At 36.3% G+C, this 20,889-nt stretch overlaps 1 long non-coding RNA gene across 1 annotated transcript in view; it reads right to left on the reverse strand.

Annotated features, from left to right (window-relative positions):
• Positions 1-20,889, reverse strand: part of LOC144578688 (uncharacterized) — an 867,227-nt gene that overhangs the window by 2,724 nt on the left and 843,614 nt on the right. The window contains exon 6 of the long non-coding RNA XR_013524955.1: positions 2,645-11,250. This is a non-coding gene — a long non-coding RNA (uncharacterized LOC144578688). The remainder of the gene's footprint in view (positions 1-2,644; positions 11,251-20,889) is intronic.

The raw sequence follows: 20,889 nt of genomic DNA on the forward strand, positions 1-20,889 counted from the left end.
TATGCCATTAAACAAACTGATCTCTATAATTTCCTAAAAACAAACAACAACAACAACAAAACCCACTGGGTACATACAGCATGATCCCAGTTTGTAAAAAACTCAGGCCAAGAAAAATCTTTTATTTCTACGACTAACCTCAAATTAAATTTGTACTAGTTTTAGTTTTAGCCTTTAAACTAGCTTTGTCTTTCTTCTTAAAACACAATGCAGTAATGCTTTTGTTTCAGCATTTTCTGTGTCAGAGTGTATCATCAGCTTGGCTCTTGGATTACTTATTTGTTTACAAAGAATTTCATATGTACCATATACATTACCTGGGTCAGTTTCTTTTTTGTTTATTTTAGAATAAGGAAATTTAAACTTTGTTATAAATTAAAATGAAACTTGAGATTTAAAAAACTTGAAATTTGTTTTGTGATTGTTACTATTATAGAATAAATTTTACCCTTTTTATATTAAATCTTAGTAGTTTTATGTATGTAACAAACATAAGCTTTCAAATTTCCTTGCAACAAACCAGGGAAGAGGGTTAAAATTTTTTAGATCCTATTCAGTTTTTCTCTGTATAACTTTTAATATATTCCTTTAAAATTTAAGCCAAAGGGCATTTTGAAATTATTATACCTTATGAGTTAGATTGTGTATTTGCCACTATATGTAGCCTATCAAATTTATGAAGCAATAGTACTTAAATTTTTCTGCAAATAATTTTATCTACATTTAATTTATCCATTTCATTCCTTCTCCATATATTTCCTGTTCCGTCATACCCAGAGTCATTGAATTTTTTCAAATATCTCAACTCAGTATAACTTTTTAAGATCAGAGGATGCACATATTATTATTCTACCTGTAATTTGAAAATATTTTCAGCTAGAGACCAGCTTCATAAGAGTTAGCAAGACATTGTGTGCTTATAAAAACAGCATTTAGCTCATATACATACATATGTATATATGCGTGTTTGTGTATAGTCATGTCTCTCTAAGAGGACATGTTCTGAGCAATGCATCATTAGACAATCTTGTGAGAGCATCATAGAATATAATTACACAAACCTAGCTGGTATAGCTTACAACATACCCAGGTCATATGGTATAGCCTATTGCTCCTAGGCTACAAGCCCATACAGCATGTTGCTGTAGGAATACTGCAGGCAATTGTAACACAATAGTAAGTATTTGTGTACCAAAACATAGAAAATGTACAATACAAATGTAGGTACACCTATATAAGGCACTTATCCTGAATGGAGTTTGCAGGACTGGAAGTTGCTTTGGATGAGTCAGTGAGTGGTGAGTGAATGTGAATGCTTAGGATGTTACTGTACACTGTTGTAGACTTTATAAACACTTTACATTTAGGTTATACTAAATTTATTTTAAAAATAAAGTAATTGTTCTACACTATTTTCTCAGCTACAGTCATGAAACCACTGTTATATAGGCAGTACATCACTGACTAAAATTTCATGTCATTATGTGACTCTATACACACACACACACATATATATACACGAAATTTCATTTAATGTATTGCACATATCTACAGTTTTAAGAAAAATTCTACATAAGAATCTAAAGTCTTACTCTGACAAAGAATGCTTTAAAAGTCTTTGTCAGCTTTTCAGTTGCTTCTGAACTGACCTTACGACATTTTATCTTGCTTCTTCAATATTCTTTCTTGCTCATCAATCACTGTTTTTTTTTTCTGTTCAATGTCAGTAATAAGACTAGTGATGCAGTCACAAATAATGGATCATGAGCAAGATTTTACCATTTATATCATAAATATGACAGTGTGGTGCCTGCAGACAGTGTTATTTCCGGTCTGCATTTCTGGACACTGAGGTCAATAAAATTGCTACTAGCCATAAAGCACAGACGTGAGACATGCTTGTGTGCAGTGAATCTTCTAACTGGAGAATGAATTACTGCTTTAGGATTACAAAATCAGGGCATTTTGGTAGAAACATGATTCTATTATATTTTGGAATTTTCCCTTGCACACACTCTAATGATTTTCTATAAACCTCCATGACTTGGTCTATTTGCTTCTTTCACCACTCCTAAATAAAGCTTTTCCTAGATTACTACTTTCCTCGGTATGCATGCATAATAGTTATTTGAGTCAATTTTACTCTTTTGAACATTCTCAGAAACAAGCACAGCTCTCTCCCACATTTTAATCCTGTTTTAAATCTTGTACCACTATATAGTAAATGAAGAAGCAACTGATTAGAACCAATAAAACTTTGGAAAGAAATCCCAAATCTTTGAGCTTCAAATCTAGGCTTTCCCAAATTTTCATATAGCCCTTTCTCCCATACCTTTTCTATAGTCTCTTCAATGCCCTTGTTGACTCTAGAAATACCTGGTGATTACAAACACACACACACACACACACACACACACACACACACACACACTTTCTCTCTTTCTTTGAGTTACATGTTCCATATTTATCCTTTTAAATTTCATAGTACTCTCTACAGCAAGAAAGAGTTGGCACTTACCATGTTTTATGCATCCCAAAAATCTAAATCAAAATTTATTCTTTCATTCTTGGTTCTCTCTGCATATTCTGTTCCACTTGACTGATGTTCTGATTATTCTTTTTTTTTGCCTTCATTCCCACTTACCAGCAGGAGATTGCAGAAATGTAAAGAGAGCCCTCACACCTTCCTCTCTAAGAGACCACAGTTTTGGTTGACTGTGTTCTATTATGGCTTCTGTATGGTGGCACCTCCATGGCTTCTGAGTCACTGGTTTTGGGAGATATCATCACCCTGCTCTTCTGGGCTGAAAATATTAATAAAATATTGTAGAATATGCAACTACAGAATATACCACTTTGCCATAAGGATTATTTTGAGCCAAAGCTTCTTTAAAAAAAAAGGCAGATTAAAGACTTTCCTCCTTCTTATTGAAAGAAGGAGATAAAAACTTGATACAGAAGATGTACTCCCTATACCAGAAGAAAAGTAAAATTCTTACCATCAAAGATGGGAAGTTGAGAGAATTCTGTATAGAAAGACCTTGTTAGAAGATGGCCCTTTAGGAGCAACTCAGGATTGCAGCTCCCAGTGAAAGTGCAGAGGGTGAGTGGATGCTGCATTTCCAGATGGATCTTTATTGCCCACAGACCAAGAGATTCCCAGGCAGAGGAGCCCCACAGGTCGCCAGTGCAGCTGTTTTGGCCAGCATGGCTGTTTCGGCCGGTGGGGCTGTTTTGCTGGCGCCCAGGCGCGGTGGCTTTCCATACAAAATATACTGGTCTGGTTAGCCCTTTTAAGCTGGCAATTGAAGCTCTGGGAAGGCAGATTCACCCAGTCATCTGATTAAACACGTCTGAAACAGGGTGCCAGGCTAGGAGATTCCCAGGCAGCACCGTTGTTTCAGTCAGCATAGTGGGTCACCGCACAGGAAATCACACAAATCCCAGCGCCCTTTCAGCAGGCAACTGGAACACCTGGGAGAGAGTCAACTGTTCAATTAAAAAAAAAAGGCTCTGAGGTAGGGAGCCAGGTGATCAGGCTTGGCGGTTCCCACCTTTAGAAAAACAAACAAGCCAAAAAACAGCAATTGGAAACATTCCGGGTTGAGAGTTTCACAGCAAGCACAGATGAATGCAGGACGGTAAAGCTCAGTAGGGGAGGGGTGTCTGCCATTACCCAGGCACCCCACCCTAACGGAGGTAGTCCGCCATTGCTGAAGCAGCCTGCTGTTGCTGAGGCAACCCGCCATAACACAGAGAGTCCCCAATTACACAGGCGGGCCACCATTGCCGAGGCAGTTCTAACCATACTGATATAAACAGAACTACAGGGAAGCTCACAAGGCAGCAGGGTGGAGCCGACAGCAGGGCAGAGCCCAAAGCAGCTCAGCAAAGCCTCTGCAGGTAGATAGTGACTAGGCTGCCTCCTTGCTGGGCACGGCAGCCCAGAAAAAAAAAAAAAAAAGGCAGGAGCACAACGGATACTAATAAATAAACCCCTAACTCCCCGGGACAGAGCACCTGGGGAAAAAATGGGGGTTTATGAGTTCTGCTGCAGCAGACTTAAACGTACATGCCTAGCAGCTCTGAATGAACAACGGAGCTTACAGCTCAGCACTTGAGCTCCAATAAAGAACAGACTGTCTCCTCAAGCAGCTCCCTGATCCCTGTATATCCAAAGAGTCACCTCACAAAGGACTGATCAGACTGACATTTGGCAGGCATCATTCTGGGACAAAAATAGCAGAAGAAGAAACTGGTAGCAACCCTCATGGTTCCACAGCTGCTGCAGGTGATCCCCAGGCAAGCAGGGCCTGAGGTGGACCTCAGCAATCCTACAGCAGAAGGGTCAGACTGTTAGAAGGAAAACTAAGAAAGAGAAATACTTCATCATCAACAATCGGGACATCCACTCAGAGACCCAATCCGAAAATCAGCAACTACACAGACAACAGCAGGATAAAACCACAAAGATGGGAAGAAACCAGTGTAAAAAAGAAGGAAAACATAAGAAACCAGAACACCTCTCCTCCTCATCAGCAAGGGAACAAAGCTGGATGGAGAATGAGTGTGATGAAATGACAAAATCAGACTTCAGAAGGCTGGTAATGAGAAAATTCCATGAGCTACAAGAACATGTTCTAACTCAATGCAAAGAAATTAAGAACCTTGAAAAAAGATTTGATGAAATGATAACAAGACTGGACAACTTAGAGAGGAATATGAGTGGATTGATGGAGCAGAAAAACACAATACGAGAACTTCGCGAAGTGTGCACAAGTTTCAACAGCTGAATTGACCAAGCAGAAGAAAGGATATCAGAGGTCGAAGATTAACTCAATGAAATAAAATGAGAAGGCAAAATTAGAGAAAAAAGCACACAAAGGAATGAACAAAGTCTCCAAGAAATGTGGGACTATGTGAAGAGATCTAATCTACGTTTCATAGGTGTATGTGAATGTGACAAAGAGAATGCATCCAAGCTGAAAAATATTCTTCAGGATGTTATCCAGGAAAATTTCCCCAATCTAGCATGGCAGGCCAATATTCAAGTCCAGGAAATACAGAGCATGCCACAAAGATATTTCTAAAGAAGAGCAACCACAAAGCACATAATCGTCAGATTCACCAGGGTTGAAATGAAGGAGAAAATGCTAAGGACAGCCAGAGAGAAAGGTTGGGTTACCCACAAAGGGAAGCCCATCAGACTCATAGCAGATCTCTTGGCAGAAACCCTACAAGCCAGAAGAGAGTAGGGACCAATATTCAACATCCTTAAAGAAAAGAACTTTCAACCCAGAATTTCATATCCAGCCAAACTAAGCTTCATAAGTGAAGGAAAAATAACATTATGGCCAACAAGCAAGTACTCAGAGATTTTGTCACCACCAGGCCTGCTTTACAAGAGCTCCTGAAAGAGACAATACACGTAGAAAGGAACAACCAGTACCAGCCACTCCAAAAACATACCAAATGGTAAAGAGCATCAACAAAATAAAGAATCTGTATCAACTAATGGGCAAAACAGCCAGCAAGCATCAAAATGGCAGTATCAAATTCACACATAACAATATTAACCCTAAATGTAAATGGGTTAAATGCACCAATCAAAAGACACAGACTGGCAAATTGGATAAAAAGCCAAAACCTATCAGTGTGTTGTATCCAGGAAACTCATCTCACATGCAAGGATACACAAAGGCTCAAAATAAAGTGATGGAGGAAGATTTATCAAGCAAATGGAGAGAGAGAGAAAAAAAAGCAGAAGTTGCAATTCTCTTCTCTGATAAAATAGACTTTAAAGCAACAAAGATCAAAAGAGACAAGAAAAAGGACATTACATAATGGTAAAAGGATTGATACAAGAAGAGCTAATGATCTTAAATATATACGGACCCAATACAGGAGCACCAGATACATAAGGCAAGTTCTTAATGACTTACAAAGATACTTAGACTCCCACACATTAATAGTGGGAGACTTTAACACTCCACTGTCAATATTAGACAGATCGACCAGACAGAAAATTAACAAGGATATCCAGGACTTGAACTCAGACCAGGAACAAGCAAACCTGATAGACATTTACAGGACTCTCTACCCCAAATCCACAGAATATATATTCTTCTCAGCTCCACATCACACCTACTCTAAAATTGACCACATAATTGGAATTAAATCACTCCTCAGCAAATGCAAAACAACTGACTGAATAACAAACAGTTTATCAGACCACAGTGCAATCAAGTTAGAACTCAGAATTCAGAAACTAACTCAGAACCGCACACCTTCATGAAAACTGAACAACACTGGCTCTTGAATGTTGACTGGATAAACAACGAAATGAAGGCAGAAATAAAGAAATTCTTCGAAACCAACAAGAATGAAGACACAACATACCACATCTCTGGGACATATTTAAAGCAGCCTCTAGAGGAAAATATATAGCAATCAGTGCCCACATGAGAAGAGTGGAGAGATCCAAAATTGACACCCTATTGTCAAAATTGAAAGAGCTAGAGGAGCAAGATAAACAAAACTCAAAACCTAGCAGAAGACAAGAAATAACTAATATCAGAGCAGAACTGAAAGAGATAGAGAAACAAAAAATCCTTCAGAAAATCAACAAATCCAGGAGCTGGGTTTTCAAAAAGATCAACAAAATAGACAAACCATTAGCCAGATTAATAAAAAGGAAAAAAGAGAATAACCAAATAGATGCAATAAAAACGACAAAGGGGATATCACCACAGATTCCACAGAAATTCAAACCATCATCAGAGAATATTACAAATAACTCTATGCACATAAACTAGTAAACCTGGAAGAAATGGATAAATTCCTGGACACTTGCCTACTCACAAGCCTAAACCAGGAAGAAGTCAAAACCCTGAATAGATCACTAACGAGGTGTGAAGTTGAGGTAGCAATTAAGAGCCTACCACACAAAAAAAGCCCAGGTACAGATGGGTTCACAGCCGAATTCTACCAGACACACAAAGAGGAACTGTTACCATTCCTTCTGAAACTATTTCAAATAATCCAAAAAGAGGGAATCCTTCCCAAATCATTTTATGAGACCAACATCATCCTGATTCCAAAACCTGGCAGAGACTCGACAAGAAAAGAAAACTTCAGGCCAATATCCATGATGAACATAGATGCAAAAATCTTCAATAAAATACTGACAAGCCAATTGCAACAGCACATCAAAAAGTTTATCCACCATGATCAAGTAGGATTCATCCCAGAGATGCAAGGCTGATTCAACATACGCAAGTTCGTAAACATAATTCACCACATAAACAGAACCAAAACAAAAACCACATGATTATCTCAATCGATGCAGAGAAGTCCTTTGACAAAATTCAAAGCCCGTTATGCTAAAAACCCTCAATAAACTTGGTATTGACGGAACATAACTCAAAATAATAAAAACTATTTATGACAAACCAACAGCTAATATCATACTGAATGGCCAAAAACTGGAAGCATTCGCTTTGAAATCTGGCACTAGACAAGTATGCCCTCTCTCACCACTCCTAATCAATATAATACTGGAAGTTCTAGCCAGAGCAATCAGGCGAGAAAAAGAAATAAAGGTTATGCAAATAGGAAAGGAGGAAGCCAAATTATCTCTATTTGTAGACGACATGATAGTATATCTAGAAGACCCCATCTTCTCAGCCCAAAAAGTCCTGAAACTGATAAGCAACTTCAGTAAAGTCTTAGGATACAAAATCAATGTGCAAAAATCACAAGCATTCCTATACACCAATAACAGACTTAAAGAGAGCCAAATTAAGAATGAACTGCCATTCACAGTTCATTTTATTCTCTTTGCCATTGCTACAAAGTGAATAAAATACCTAGGAATACAACTAACAAGGAACATAAGGGACCTCTTCAAGGAGAACTACAAACCACTGCTCAATGAAATAAGAGAGGACACAAACAGACGCAGAAACGTTCCATGTTCATGGTTAGGAAGAATCAATATCGTGAAAATGCCCATACTGCCCAAAGTAATTTACAGATTCAACGCTATCCTCATCAAGCTACCAAGGACCTTCTTCACAGAACTGGAAAAAAACCACCTTAAACTTCATATGGAACCAAAAGAGAGGCCGCATAGCTAAGTCAATTCTAAGTTAAAAGAACACAGTGGAAGGCATCACAATACTAGACTTCAAACTATACTACAAGGCTACAGTAATCAAAACAGCATGGTACTGGCACCAAAACAGAGATATAGACCAATGGAACAGAACAGAGGCCTCAGAGGCAACACAATATATGTACAACCATACAATCTTTGATAAACCTGACAAAAACAAACAATGGGAAAAGGATTCCCTGTTTGATAAATGATGTTGGAAAAACTGGCTAGCTATGTGCAGAAAGCAGAAACTGGACCCCTTCCGGACACCTTACACTAACATTAACTCCAAATGGATTAAAGGCTTAAACATAAGACCTAACACCATGAAAACCCTAGAAGAAATTCTAGGCAAAACCATTCAGGACATAGGAGTAGGCAAGGACTTTATGACCCAAACACCAAAAGCATTGGCAACAAAAGCCAAAATAGACAAATGGGACCTAATAAAGCTCCACAGCTTCTGCACGGCAAAAGAAACAGTCACTAGAGTGAATCAGCAACAAACAGAATGGGAAAAAATCTTTGCAGTTTACCCATCTGACAAAGGGCTGATATCCAGAATTTACAAAGAACTCAAATAGATTTACAAGAAAAAAACAAACAAGCCTATTCATAAGTGGGCAAAGGATATGGACAGACACTTTACAAAAGAAGACATACATGAGGCCAACAAACATATGAAAAAATGCTCATCATCACTGGTCATTAGAGAAATGCAAATCAAAACCACGTTGAGATACCATCTCATGCCAGTTAGAATGGCGATCATTAAAAAGTCTGGAGACAACAGATGTTTGAGAGGATGTGGAGAAATAGGAACACTTTTACACTGCTGGTGGGAGTGTAAATTAGTTCAACTACTGTGGAAGACAGCGTGGCGATTCCTCAAGGACCTAGAAATAGAAATTCCATTTGACCCAGCAATCCCATTACTGGGTATATATCCAAAGGACTATAAATGGTTCTACTATAAGGACACATGCACACAAATGTTCATTGCAGCACTATTTATTATAGCAAAAACCTGGAACCAACCCAAATGCCCATCAATGATGGACTGGACAGGGAAAATGTGGCACACATACACCATGGAATATTATGCAGCAATCAAAAACGATGAGTTTGTGTCCTTTGTAGGGACATGGATAAACCTGGAGACCATCATTCTCAGCAAACTGACAGAAGAACAGAAAATGTAATATTGCATGTTCTCACTCATAGGCAGGTGTTGAACAAAGAGAACACATGGACACAGGGAGGGAAGCACTACACACTGGGGTATGTTGGGGAGAATAGGGGAGGGACAGTGGGGGTGGGGAGTTGTGGAGAGATAGCCTGGGGAGAAATGCCAGATATAAATGAAGGGGAGGAAGGCAGCAAATCACACTGCCACATGTGTACCTACACAACTATCTTTCATGTTTTTCACATGTACCCCACAACCTAAAATGCAATAAAAAAAGAAAAAGAAAAACTGGCACAGGAAAAAAAAGAAAAGAAAAGTATACAGATTAAAAAAAAAAAAAAAAAAGAAGACCTTGTTAAAATAATTCTTATTTGGCTTCTGCCTCTCCAGACACTTTACTTTTCCACAATTGCCTCTTTTTGTTCAATCAAATAGAAACAGTTAGGTTTTGCATTTTTCAGGCTTTCATTTCATTATGGAGGTTTTAGTGTCCCAAAAAGCTTATATTAAATAAATTTTTATGCTTTTCTATTAGTTTGTCTGACATGTTTGATAGGTTTGGCTGTGTCCCCACTCAAATCTCATCTTAAACTGTAGTTCCCATTATCCCCACATGTCTTGGGAGAGGTATAGTGGGAGGTAATTGAATCATGGTGGTGGTTACCTCCATGCCATTCTTTTGAGAGTGAGTGAGTTCTCATGAGATCTGATGGTTTTATAAGGAGCTCCTCCTACCCCTTTGCTATGCCCTGCTTTTTACTGCCACCCTGTGAAGAAAGATGTGTGTGCTTCCTCTTCTGCCAGGATTGTAAGTTTCCTGAGGCCTCCCAAGCCTTGTGGAACTGTGAGTCAATTAAACCTCTTTTCATTATAAATTATTCAATCTCAAGTATGTCCTTATAGCAGCACGATAACAGACTAATATGTATGCTTTTTTTTTTCTTTTGAAACGGAGTTTCACTCTGTCACCCAGGCTGGAGTGCAGTGGCGTGATCTGGGCTTACTGCAACCTCCACCTCCCAGGTTCAATTCTCTACCTCAGCCTCTGGAGTAGCTGGGATTACAGGCGCTCACATCATACCCAACTAATTTTTGTATTTTAGTAGAGACAGAGTTTTAACATCTTGGCCAGGCTGGTCTTAAACTCCTGACCTTGTGATCCACATGCCTTGGCCTTCCAAAGTGCTGGGATTACAGGTGTGAGCCACTGCACCTGGCCCATATATATGGTTTTCTATTAGTTTGTCTTGTGTCTATTTAATTTATAAGCCCAGAATAAAAAACCCTAAGAGGGTGGAGGTAAAACTGTGACTTGGCTGCAATCTTAGGGGTGTCATACTGTTGCTTTACTGTGTGAGTCATCATTTACTTTTGTATTCCTTTAACCCTGTCCACACCTTCATGAATAGTTCTTCCCTTAAATTATTTTCCATTGAATTATTTTGAACATGCCATCTGTTTCCTGACAGAATCCACACCAGTAAATCTGCAGTGCAGTTTTCTTTGTCCGTACTAGCCCTTTTCATATAGGTCCTCTTTTTGTTCAATCCTAACCCAATCATTACTTTCTTAGAAAAGTTTTGCCTCACCTCTCAGACTAAGTAGCTTCACTATCAATACTCTCATAAAACATTATACCTTTTCCTTATAAAGTTAAATGGCTATATTTATTTATATACTGGTATAATTTGAATGTGTCTTCCAAAGGGCTCTGCCCACATGAATGGATTAATGTCATTATTGAAGAAGTGAGTTACTTATCTCAAGACTGGGTTTGTTATAAACTTCAGTTTGGCCACCTTGCTTGCCCTCTCACATGTGGGCTTTCTTGCTCTTTCACCTTCCATCATGGGATGACAAAGAAAGATGTGGCTCTTGGGTCTTGGACTTCTCAGCTTTGGAACTGGAAGAAATAAATAATGGTTTCTTATAAATTACCTGGTCTAAGGTATTCTGTTATAGCAACAGAAAATGGACTAAGACACATAATTATTTCCCTGTCTGCCTCATTTGACTGCATTCTTCATCAGGGCTGGGTCTAGGCCTTCCTTCCTCATCATTATTTTCTCAGTGCTTAGCCTTCACTTGTGCACTCAATAATAAGTTGATAAAATTAAAGTAAATCAATTCCTATTCTGATTCAGGTTAATACATATTGTTTTCTCTCATATCAGAAAATCCCTAGGCATACTCTTCTGTTCTAAATTAGTCAAGCTGGGTCATTTTCTGACTTTTCTCTGATTACATTTCAGTAAGAAAAGATGTCTCATAAAATATAAAGTCCTTTTGAGGAAAAATACAGGTTGTACAGGCTTGCAAATAAAACTTTAAAAAGATAACAATACTCATTTGAGTATAGTAGTTTTGCTGATGGAAATATTTCTTTGTCAATGTAGGCATTATTACTTCAAATGGCTAAGGGCAAGTCTCAAGAAGTTTCTGCCATGGAAGAATAATCTGGTTTCCAGATCACTTGACCTTTCCAGATCTTTGTAAAGGTCAGCGTACAATTCCCCTGCAGCAGAAGCTCATCTCAGCTCTGCTTAAAGCCTTATCCCTAATTTTGAATTTAGCTAGAATACTTACTTTCTTTTTGCTTTCATTATTCTTTTCATTTTATTCATTATAAATTTTGTGAATCTATTAGACGTTCTCAGTGATCTTGTTGTATTTTTAATTCAATTCCTAAGTAATTGTAATTCTACCTGCTTAATACAAGGAGATTTAGATTCATTTCCCTCCTCCACGCCCAGCTTCTTATTTACTCTGAGTGTAACTGACTATAATAAAAATATAATCCCAGTTCAGAAATTTGCCTCGTCATGTTTAGTGACTCAGCTTCTCGTGACAAGAATCTTGTTTAGCGTGGTCACTCACTTTAATACAACTTTAAAGCTCAGTAGATTTCTGTGTAGGTAATTTCACTCACAGCAAATACAGGAAATTCCTAACAAGAAAAGTAGTTATAAGGACTGAGCTCTTATTTTTTTTTCTTTTTTCTTCTCTTGCCCAAATTTCTATCTGAGGGGTCTGGAGAGTCATGCCCTACAAACCATAACTTCTCTCATCAGATGGATTTTAGTTAACCTTGTATGTCATGACTTACCTTCCAATTTGACTCTGACATAATGAGGAGGAAAATAAAAATGTTTTACTCCAAAACATGTTTCTCTGCCATATCTTAAAATTGCCCTGCAAAGTCACTTGTGGGAAAATCCAAATTATATAGAGAATCCCCTTTTTCCTCTGTTTTCTTTCCTTCCTTTCCAGATCCAGGATATAATCAACTAAGAGCCAGGCACTCTTTTAAGTCCCATAAGAAACCTTTCACAACCTGCTCTGCTATCTGAGAGTTTCCTCTGCAAGGTATCCACAATCCTTTATCTTAACCTAAACATTTTCTTCTATAGAGCCCAGGTCTTCAGATAAACTCAATCAATTGTCAACCAGAAAATGTTTAAATTTACTGGTAGCCTGGAAGCCCCCGCTTTGAGTTGTCTCATCTTTCTGAAACAAACCAATGTATTTCTTAAATGTATTTGATTGATGTCTCATCTCTCCCAAAAAATATGTAAAACTAAGCTGTACCCTGACCACCTTGGGCACATGTTCTCAGGACTTCCCAAGGGCTCTGCCACAGGCCATGGTCGTATTTGGCTTAGAATAAATCTCTTAAAATATTTTACAGAGTTTGACTCTTTTCATCAATAGTTAGGCATATCATTAAGTTGCAAATGGTTATATAATATTACATTATTTACTAGTGTAGCCAAAATCACAGTTCTTTATTTTTCCAAAACACAATTTCTATATCAATTTGCACCAATATTAGTGCAGTGATGGTACAACCTCTTCAATAGTTATATACTAATATCAGAATTATACACCTCATTTAGGATAATAACTATAATTCAAAGGCTTATTTTTGTCTTTTATCAGACTAAATATTGACTATACAACAAATTTTAAAATTTAACTCAGATACCATCAGCAACAATAGTTATATCTGAGCCATTTCTATGTACTAGAATATATATTCACATTTCCTGAATAAAATAACAATATGTAGAACTTATTTCATGAAGATTATTCTCCTTGAATTGAGACAGATTCTTTATATATATATTCTCTGTTTCTCATAAAATACCAGTAAGTGTTTCTCTCTAATTTATAGATAAATGTGTAGAATTGAGAAAACTAAACAATTCGTTCAAGATATACCAAAATTAAAACACACGCTTTAATTTAAACCTATGTTCAATCCATAGCTTCTATCTTACTCCAACTGAGAATAGTTTGAGGGAGGGTTAGAAGAAGAAAGTGACTAGACAGTGTGAGGCTAAACAGGTTCTGAAGGTTATTGGTCTGTATTTTCAGTTGCCAATAGTTATCAACTGTTATTAATTAAATAAAGTATAATCTTTGCTGCCAGTTCTTCACCCCATACAAGTAACTACATAAGTAACAGATGTATAACATGATCACTGACCAGTGATGTCACTTCTTTTAAAGTCTGTCAGTGACTGGTCATTGTGCCCGTTAATCGGTTCACACACAGACAGCAAACTATGTAGTGTTGTTCCCTTCTTGTCTCCAGTGACAAACCCACATAAACCTACATGACATTTTACAAAAATAGATAATCAAAACATAAATCTGGCCAAAAAGGTGAAAGTATACTAATAAATAAAGTGATAATGTTGGAAGTAAAATTAGAATTGCACAAAAATTGAGTTACAGAAGAAATACTTGATGATGAAATGTTGACACTGCCACCATTTGAGAGACTCTAGGTAGGCAGCCAGAAGAACTTATGAAAGGGAGCTTATTGAAGGAATAAAGCAAGCACATTGTCATGAAAAAGATGACAACATTTCAAAGAAAGCTATACTGTCAAAACCTACATTAAGGAAACTATAACATAAATTTTATGACATTGTAAGTACATTCAAATTTCTCTAAAATGCGGAAAGAAAACCATGAAAAGCAATATAGTCTGCTAAAACAGGATTAGATACCTTTGCCATAGCCCAGTCACTCACTTTTCCATGATGTTTCTGCCAATATTTTTTGAGATACTTTAAGATATTATCAACTAAAATAATGATAATTAATTTTTTCTTATTCTTTTTTACTTTTTGAGCCAAACAACATGATCAGTGAAGTATATTTAGTGTATTGTAATAACCTCCTGAAAAATAGTAGCTCAGAACAAACATTATTATATATATCAAATTTGTGTATTAAACATATTTTTAAATAAATTACTTTATGTTTTAACCATCAGGACCACTAAATATTTGCAAACTGGAGCAAAGAGTTAAAGAAAGCTAAATACCAAAGGCTATAAATTGAAAATTTCTATCAAGCAAAACTTTGGCTTTGCTCTCTGTTATTACAATTGTTGCAATTTTATAATAATTTATCTTACTTTAAATGAAATCAAATTCTGAAGAAAAGTGCAATTGTAGTTCTTTGTAAGTACTAATTGCTCAGCTGATATCTTTCTCTGGTATGTATGGGTAGGACTGTTCATGGTTTCTATAAATCTCAAAGACTAGTTTTAGTTTAAATGTTCAGATAGACACCATAAAAAATATTCTGTTGATGTTTTTATAACTCATTTACAAAAAGATACTATTGGAATTTCTTTATTAACTTTGGAATTCATAAAATTAACATAGTCATGACCATTTGTAGTTTTCCTTGATTTGTTTATTTTGAAACATTCAACTACAGTATTTTGGGGAATATTAGAATGTTTAACTGCAAAAAATGGCCCCATCTTTTCCTTGAAAGAATCATCATCATCGTTGCATCATCAGATGCAGTTGTTTCCTATTGATATTTTGTGCCAGGCCTTGGTCTCAGCACTTCAAAAATTTAACTCACCAAATCCATACGGAAAGTAAGTTACTTTCCCCAGTTTACAGAAGCTAAAATAGCAGCACAGAGAAGCACGTTTAATTGCTCAGATAATTTAGTTTAATTGCCTAGTTTAATTTAATTTTTAATAATTTCAAAGCCCAGAAGCTAATACTTGGTACAGCCAAGATTCAGACATAAGCATTTGGAAGTTCATGTTATCATTCACTACACCAGATTGACAAGGAACAGGCCCTCAGAGGAAGTCTGGTGCACTTAAAATTAATTTTCTTTGCCACAAATATCAATGTGATTTCAAACAAGTTAAGTGACCAAACTCTCAGCCAACTTTCATTTTCTATAAAAAGTGAAGTTGAACAGTACCACAACTGATGGCTTTTATAGCTTTTTTTGTTGTTATTTATCTGTGTATAATTTTATTTACATTCACTGGATTGAAAGCTTCTTACAATGAGGTCACGCTATACAAGACTTTCCCACTTTATCTTGCAAACAAGTTGTTAAGCCCTTTTTTTTTTTTTGAGACGGAGTTTCGCTCTTGTTTACCCAGGCTGGAGTGCAATGGCGCGTTCTCGGCTCACCGCAACCTCCGCCTCCTGGGTTCAGGCAATTCTCCTGCCTCAGCCTCCTGAGTAGCTGATTACAGGCACGCGCCACCATGCCCAGCTAATTTTTTGTATTTTTAGTAGAGATGGGGTTTCACCATGTTGACCTGGATGGTTTCGATCTCTTGACCTCGTGATCCACCCACCTCGGCCTCCCAAAGTGCTGGGATTACAGGCGTGAGCCACTGCGCCCAGCAAGTTGTTAAGCCCTTAATCAGTACTTCTTTTCCCAGAATCAGGAAGATGAGAATTGTGGAAAGTACACTGGAATTTGGATAATCTTTATACAGTGATCAAATTGTGTGGTTGCCATGATAGCATAAGAAAATTAACTAGACCTCACCTCAATGCTATTCTCTTTACCATCCTATCAGCTATTATTGGATAAATACATATTATACTTTATAATACATATATATGCATGTATGCACACTGAACATCCATATTAATACAAACAAAAACACAAAAATATATTTAAAACATACAAAATTCAATCAGTTTATGGAAGGTATCTGTAGTTAAAAGGCAATATCAATAGAAACATTTATTTTTCTATTGATGCTGCCTTAGGATTCTTCTCAATGACAGAATCAACTTCCAAATGAGTACCACAAATAGAGCTTGAGTTAGAACATGAGACTCAAACGTTTCACTTAATGTAGAGAGTATAGTTTGCCACTGAAGTCATGTCAAATGTATAAGTATGAATAAGTGAAATCAACATATCCTTTGTACAAATTAAAAAGAAGTTGTCCTCTTTGCATAAGTAACTTTGGACTATGGTATATGGATTGACAAGCAGAAGGTAATCAGCATTTTTCTCCTTTAGTCCCCTTAGCCAAGAATTTTTGTGCAGAGCAAATAGTGTACAACTGTGTATGACAGCCCTAAATCAAGACTAAAAGTAGGCTGTTACCTTGTTCCCAATATCAAGAGTTTTTTAAATAATAATTTCGAAGACAAATAGCATAGAAACAAATGGGTATCCATCTGTGACTTCAATTGATAGTGACCAATTCTCTGACACACAGATGGCATGGCAAAAGTCAACATGGTCTTGTCAATCAATTTCCTAAAGGAAGTTAAAGTCAATCAGGGCCAGGATATAAATCATTTGTTATCATTTGTAAAGAACTGTGGCCTGTTAGAAAAGGTAAACCTGTTAGAGATGATCTTATGCATTTTTGTTATGTAAAAGATGGAAATTGAATCTAAATTTGTTTGAAGTATTTTCTAAGATCAGGGATGCTATAAAGATCTTACAAATCATTGACTCAAGTCTCAGTATATTGTAGAGAATGGATAGAAGATATAAGCTATAGATACATGAGTATGTTTAGCATCTCAAATTATTCCATTTTTGTGGCAGTAGCAGCATTTTGTTTTCGTTTGGGTTTTGTTTATGCAAGTAAGAGATAATACAATGTGACTGATAGTTTATTGATTTATCCATTCAATAAATTTTTAGTAAGTCTTTTACCAGTCCATTCACCTTGCTTTTAATTGTGTAGAATACATCTTTTTAGAATACAGGCAACACAACCTATAAACGGGTCATGCTGATTATGCAATATAAATCTTATGCAAGACAATCAACTGCATCAGTTGAGCACAGTGACATCGATTAGTATATAGACTTATGCTCACATCCTTATTTCTCTTTCCCCCAAGATGTAGCCACCTAGTACATCTTGTTTCTCATTTATCTCATATATCACACTCATAATTTTCTTTCTCTCTCAGAATCAAAATTGACCACAGTTTTTCTCTGCCTAGAGCCTGGAAAATCTACTGGTCCTCCTTCAGGAATGTAATGTCATCCCCTGAGGCTAGGTTCAATGCTATTACAACAATTATATCTTTCTAATAGCCATAATCATCTAAAGCATAATTGGAGAAAGACTAGAAATGGAAAAAGGTACTCTATTTAAGAGATTTCCTTTCATTCAGACTTGGTCAAGAGGCCTCTTTTCTTGAGATATTTTTTTGTTTTCTTTCTACTTTTCATCTCCTAAAAATAAGATAATTATTTTATAGCAAAGTGTAGAAAAGCTAATCTTTAACCTGCAGACTCATGACAGAATGTGATAGTGTTATTTTTCAGGGTGACTCAAGGTTTGTAATTATCCTTACCATGAGTCTGATTACTTCCATGAAACTAGAATGAGAAAAAACTGGGGATTTGGACTGGTGGTAAGCCAGGGTGCTAGAGTAACTAGAGCCTTAGCTTAGTCCAGTGTTAACCTCTGAAAGAGTTGCATGCCTTTAACAGCATGAGGAAGCTTTGCTGATTAAGTACTAGAATAGCACTCTTATAAAAAGAAAGGCTTCCTGGTCCTTTTGCTTCTAGCATCTTCAAATGCTTATCTGTATTGCATAAGGATTTCTAGCCATTATTTGTCATAGAATTACTTACAAGAGAATACTTTTCCACTTTTAGAGCACATGGCAATTCAAAATTTATTTATAAAACAGATCCATTGCTCAATCATGGTATTAACAAAAATTAATAGAAATTATGAATTTATGGAAAAAGACTGGACACATATTTCTTAGTGAAATAATTTTGTTTTCTTAAACATATAGAAATAAGTCAATTAAGAAGATCCATAGCCAGAGGAATCAACAACATTGCTCAAAAATTTGAGTCATCCTGAGCCTTAACAGACACTACAGAAGTGGATGATAATGGAGTGAGGAAGATACAAATGTATGGAATTGTAAGACTTTCTGTCAAGTTTCAGGCTTAAGGTTATCCTAAATGGAGCCGGAGGTTCCTTCACCTTGTCCTGATACAGCTTATCAGTCTTGGAAAAATTTATACACAAACACACATATACACACACACATATGCATATGAACATATATAATTATAATGTATATAATATACATTTATAAATTTATTTATATTAATATATGCCTTTATATATTGTATATATATATATATATAATTAGAGGTAATGATATCTTCCAATTCTATACCTACACAAGTATCTTCTAATTCTATGGTTACACATATATTAAAAAAATGCTCGTCTGTCAACTTCAGTATTTCCAGCTGACATAGTCTGAGGAATTCCTGGACATAATGCTACAAACCATGTTCAGATGACTTTCTAGATGTATCTTTTCAACTTGGGAAAAAATAATTTCTTTTGTATTTCCTAACATTTTGGTAGAACATCCTGACTCTACTTTAGAGAAATATTGTAGTAAAGGTCATAACTCTGCTATTGTTAGCAACAAATTAAACATTTGCCGACTTCTAGGGAATCGGTGGCTGTGCCCATTGTCCGGCATTATGTTTATCTTATGCTGCAATCAGATTTTTCACCCTTTACCCCAATGCTCATTTATTTTCTCATCTACACCTGCACCTTACATATTTTCTAGTTTTGTTGGGAAACATGTAAGGTATGGGTGCAGATGTGCAAATCAGTCTTCATCTAGAGTAAAGGGAATTGCTTGTCATCTTCATGAATAAGCCCCAGATTTATTTTCTTCAGATGTAGTCTTCTCCCATTCTCACCAAGTAAATATGATTTTTCTTGTCCTTTGAGATGTTAGAACTTTCTGCATCTCATTTGATCTATGTAACTCTCTATCTTAGAGTATATAACATGTTTATCTCCTTTATGATATTATGTCCATCATTGTATCCTACGACATTACTTCCATGATGCTTAATATGTTCTAAATATATATATGGAATATAATGCATACATTTGTATTTATTGCTTTGTTCATTCATGAATGAATACAATGTCTGTGTGTTTGAGTGTTTGACAAACCTGGCACTGACTCTCATATACTTTGTTTATCTTTGTTAGAATGAGATTGAATTTTATAAACACAAAGAGCAAAGTCAAGAGGTTTTTCATGTTTATTTCTCATCAAATATAATGTCCAAATGACACGCTTATCTTACTTTTGCCATACTCATTCTTAAAATGATCAAGATGATGTCTTAGTTCAGGTTGCTATATCAAATATACCATATATATGGTACCTTAAACAACAGGCATTTATTTCTTAGAGTTGTGGAGGCTGGGAAGTCCAAGAACAAGTTATCTGTATATATGGTATCTGGTGAAGTCATTCTTCCTGCTGTAGAGAGATGGCCTTCTTCTTGTATCTTTACATGCAGACAAAGAAAGAGAGAGGAAGCCAGCTCTCGAGTCTCCTTTTGTAATGGCTCTTCCTTCATTATCTAATTACCTTCTAAATGCCCTATTTCCAAAAAGGCCCTATTATTAATACCATCACGCTGGGTATAAGGATTTCAAAATATGAATTTGGGGAGAAACAAGCATTCAGTCCATAGCAGATTATAATCATCAATAGTCCGACAAAGAGTCTTAGTCTACCAAACTGGCTTTGTTTACTCAGGAAATGGGTATAGATTATGGAAGAGAAGCTAACTGTGTTCTTTAACTCTCTGCAGTCTCTGCCAGGTATCTCTTCTATCCATAAAAGATGATGGCACCCTTCCTTCCTTTTATTTTTCTTCTTGGAATTAAAAAATATGAATGTAGGCCAGGCTCGGTGCCTCATACCTGTAATCCCAGCACTTTGGAAGGCCAAGGCAAGTGGATCACCTGAAGTCGGGAGTTTAAGACCAGCCTGAACAACATAGAGAAAACCCATCTCTACTAAAAATACAAAATTAGTGGGGCATGGTGGTACCTGCTTGTAATCTCAGCTATTAAAAAGGCTGAGGCAGGAGAATTGCTTGGACCTGGGAGGTAGAGGTTGCGGTGAGCTGAGATCTCCCCATTGTACTCTAGCCTAGGCAAAAAGAGCAAAACGCTAATAAAAAAAAAAGCCATAATAATATATAGAACAACTATTTTCAACAGCATTTTTCCTTTTTCAGGAAACAATGAAACAAATGTTATCTATGTGTGAAGTTATTCATATCAAAAAATAAAATAATAGTTTTATAAACAAGAAAAAGTTTAATCAAATAAATTAGTGGTGTAATTCACTTTCCTCATTTAAAAAACAGAATGAACTTGGTTAAATTCAACAGTCTTTTATTATTCATATCT

This window comes from Callithrix jacchus, chromosome 12 (genome assembly GCF_049354715.1).
Source record: "Callithrix jacchus isolate 240 chromosome 12, calJac240_pri, whole genome shotgun sequence".
Lineage (NCBI taxonomy): Eukaryota > Metazoa > Chordata > Mammalia > Primates > Cebidae > Callithrix > Callithrix jacchus.